Here is a 4,265-nt window from a genome sequence, read left to right as displayed (position 1 = left end):
CGTCGCCTGCTGCGGCTAGAGGCCCTCTTCAGCGCCTACGCCCCTGATGGTGGGAGGAACCCGGGACGGCTGGAGCCGGTTCTGGTGAAGAGGAGGCGGGACCGAGAGGGAACAGGGGCGGGGCCTGCTGGGGGCGGGGCCTGGAGCAGTTCGCTGCAGTCTGGGCGTAGAAAATAGCTACACCTGAAGCCGTAAACCTGTAATAAAAGTTAATTTTACTGATTGATCATTACCTACCAGTGACCGTTACAAGCGCTTGAATCCTTACAACAATCCTATGTATTATTACTACCCCCATTTCACATATGAGGAAGCTGAGGCGTTTACATTGACCCAAGGTGACAGGCTATTTAAGGGATAAAACCCAGATACAAGCCCAGCCAGTCTGGCTCCAGAGCCCAGAATGAGCCTTGGTCTGTCACCTCTGGGCAAATCCACAGATTTAAAACACACTTGCCATGACAACCTTTGTGTCTTTCAAGTCTCTCAATAATTGGCCCATTTTACATACCACAAAATTGAGACTCCAAGAGGGTAGGGAGGCCAGAGCTTGAACCCTAATTTCCTGTCTCCCGAGGGCTCAGTCAACTGGAGACTTCTGAGCATGGTTTCTTGCAGACATTTCTAACAAGCTGTTGGTTGGGAGAGGGGGATTGATCTCTCGGTTTCCAGAGGGCCCCTCTGGTCTGTTTTTGCTTTGAGTCCTGATTTTGCACGTTCCTCCCTGGGTTACCTTGGGTTAGTTCTAGCCCTTTTCTGGGCCTGTCTTCCTATCTGAGGAGGGAGAAGTTGGGATCCTAGGTTCTCAGAGGCCCTACTAGCAGTGAAACTATTCTGCATAAAACTATTATGGTGAATACATGACATACATTTGTCAAAACTCACAGAATGTACAATACAAAGAGTAAACTGTGGACTTTAGTTAACAATAATGTATCATTATTTCACTGGTGGTAACAAATGTACCACAGGAAGGCAAGATGTTACTAACAGGAAGTTTTGGGGCAGGAGAGGGGGATGAGGGAGGGTGTATGGGAACCGGTACTTTCTACTCAGTTTTTGTCAACCTAAAACTGTTCCAAAACATAAAGTTGTTTTAAAAAAAAATCAAAACAAAAAAACCTGACACCCAGACTACATCCTAGACCAATCAAATCAGAATCTTTAAGGGTGGGTGAGTTTTTAAAAGCTCAGGAGGAGATTCTAGCATGTAGCCAGACTGACAACTGCTGTTTAGACTGAATTGGGAGTGGGAGGGGGGCAGACCACTGCTGGGAGTCCTCTCTCAGCTTTGGGGTACATTTCCCAGGGAGGTGAGTGGAGATTGGCACAGATTACCTGGAAGGAGAGAGCGCCTGAGGGCATGGGGATCCTCTCCTTCGACAGCTCCAGCGCCTTAGGGCTGGTCCCCTGGACTTTGGGGGAGACCAAGGGTGATGTTTAATCAGCCCCTTTCCATGTTGTGGTTCCACATTGTTCCCGTTTCATTCCTTCAGTGTGGACCTGTGCCTTGGCCATGGGCGGGGGGCAGGTCTTAGGGAGACAAGACGACCGAGGGGTCAAAGGGCTCTCAATGCAGAGAGCATCAGCCAATCACTGTCACTAGGACAAGCAGTGATGGTCCTGCTGGGGATGGGACAAAGTGAGCCCCCCTTCATCGTGGCGGATCAGTGAGCGGGCAGACACAAGTTGTGAAAGTGACTCAGCCAGTGGGCCAGGCTGCAATTCCTGGGCCCTGTTTCCAGTCCTATCAGAGATGGACCAGGCACCAGACCACATGCCAAGGGTGCCTCTGGGGCTGTGAATCGGGGAAGGCTTCCTGGAAGAGGTGACTTGGAGATGGTGGGGGCCTAGGCAGAAGGGAGGGAAGGAAAGCTCACCACAAAGCTGGACTAATGACAAACTGGCCAGTCTGACCTGGGTAGGGACTGGCAGCTGCCCTGGAGAGTGAGAGGACCCAGATTTTATTCCCTGGGTCATCCTGGCTAGAGAAATGGATGTGTCTGAGACCCCGGAGGGCAAAGCCAGGTCTATGTGTGCCCAGGAAGGGACTAGGGGCAGGAGATGGTCATTGGAGCCACAGACACTTAGTCTATCAGGAGGCTGCAGCGGTCCAGGGAGTGGGCCAAGGCTTTGTTCTGCAGGTGAGACAGAGGATGGGCTCCTCCCAGCCCCTCCTGGTCTCCTCCTGGGTCTCAGTTAACCCCCAGGGACCAGTCCCACCCACTACGTGCCCCCCTGGCCTCTCTCGTGGAATTACAGTGGCCCAGGAGGCAGTCCCATAGAGAGGCCTGCTTGTTTGCCCGAGGGGAGGATGTGCTGGCCTGCCTTTGTGTATGTGTGACTCCATAACCTGTGAGGTGTTCGTATGGGGCAAAGTATGTGGCTCGGTGTCTCCCTGGGAAAACTGGAACCCTCAGTGGCTCTGACCAGCCCTCTCTCCTCTCCCTCAGGCTAAGACCATACAGGATGATAGGAGTTGGGGGCGGGTAGAGACCAGGCCAAGTGCTTGTGGGATCCAGAGCCCAAAGGCATTGTCTGTGAGGAACCAGGACCTCTTAGGGCAAACCCTGGACTGCCTCCGCCCCACTACCCCAGCTACAGCTGGACACCCTGGCCTGGGCTCAGCTCCCCCGTGTGGTTAGGTCTGGAAGTGCAACCTCCATCTCTGATTTTCCCAGATCTCCTTCCCCATGCGTAGGGCTCTTGGTTTTCCTGGCAGCTGATGTGGGAAGACCCGGATGGAGTGGGTGGGCAGGAGACCTGGGCTCTAGCCTGGCTATCCCCTAACTTGTTCTGTGACTCTGAGCCTCAGTTTCCCCCACCTTAGTGTGCCTCGTAGAGTGGTCATCCTGGTGGGGAAATGACATCATGTACTGTGGTCCTATTCTAAGCTCTTACACATGACGATCTGGACTGCCAGACCCAGGCCCAGCATTGGGTGACCAATGCCTGGACTGAACCAGCCTGGGGGTTTTTCTGTCTGCAGAATAGACCCTGGAGGGTGCAGTCGACATTGACAAGCAGAGGCAGGGATGGGGGAAGGCCTACCCTGGAAAGTGGGTGGGTGGAACATGGGTCAGGAGAGCATCTGGGGAGGCCTGCGGGGCTGATGGCAATGGCTGAGCACTGCAGGGAGCATGGAAGGGTCCTGAGAGGCACGGACATGGTCAGGTGGGGGCCCACAGATCACTCTGGCAGGTTGTAACAGGATGGACTGGAGTGCTGAGGCCCAAGACTGGAGACCAACGAGGAAGTGGCCAAAATTGAGGGGCGGCAAGAGTGTGAACAAGATTGCTTATTGGTCTTAGTATTTGGGGAACTTCTGCCTGGCCACCAGCACCCTTCCTGCAGAGGGCTTGGTGCAGCCCTCTTGGGACCGTTGCAGGATGACCAGGAACCAGGCAGGAACAGCTTTGGTCTCCATTTCTCACATGGGAAAAACTGATCACCAAGAGGGACAGCCTCTGGCTTGATCTCCTTCTGGTTGGTCCCTGGTTTCACCGGGCGAGAAGCTCCATAAATGAGCAAATACCAGTCATACAGGATGTGCTGAGATAGTGGTTTCTAAGGCAGCCCCAGGGGCAGAAAGTTCTTTGGCTTTTTTTCCCTAAGGGTCTCACTTGGTGAGTACTATGTACCAAGCACTGTGTCAGATGCTTGGCACAAGAACCCCATGAAGAGGTGCTGATACTACCTGTACTATACCAGAAAGAAGCTGAGACTCCTCTGATGATTCGCCAAGGGCACACAGCTGGTAAAAGGCAAAGCCTGGATTCAAGCTGAAGGCCATCTGACCTCAAAGATGGCTCTTTTCATCATGGCCATGGAGGGCCCTCCAATAATCGGGGAGCTGTGGGTCCAAAGTACTAGTGCTGAAGGCTAAGGGGACACTGGGAGGACAGTGGGCCTGCATCACAGGGACTCCTGTGAGTCTCCACTTGGGCTTCTGCCCCATGAGGAGTGGCGTGGGCCCCCAAGGACCAGACCTCAGCCTCCCTGGGCCCCTGCAAAACAGGCGAGATGCCCTCCTAGACAACCCATTGGCTCCCACCCTGTTCTTCCCAAAGAGGGGCCACAGGACCTACCCAGGAGACTGAGCCACATCCTGGACTGTAGCCCCTCACCCTCCAGACAAAACCTTCTTCCCCCTACCCACCCCCAGAGCTCTGTCACTATGGTCCTACTCAGACCCCTGTGGAAAAGCCAGCAAAGCCAGCTGTTGAGAAAGAACATACCCAGATGCAGAAAATGTCCATACCAAG

This window comes from Camelus bactrianus, chromosome 16 (assembly GCF_048773025.1).
Source record: "Camelus bactrianus isolate YW-2024 breed Bactrian camel chromosome 16, ASM4877302v1, whole genome shotgun sequence".
Classification (NCBI taxonomy): Eukaryota; Metazoa; Chordata; class Mammalia; order Artiodactyla; family Camelidae; genus Camelus; species Camelus bactrianus.
Note: the sequence above shows the minus strand (reverse complement) of the source record.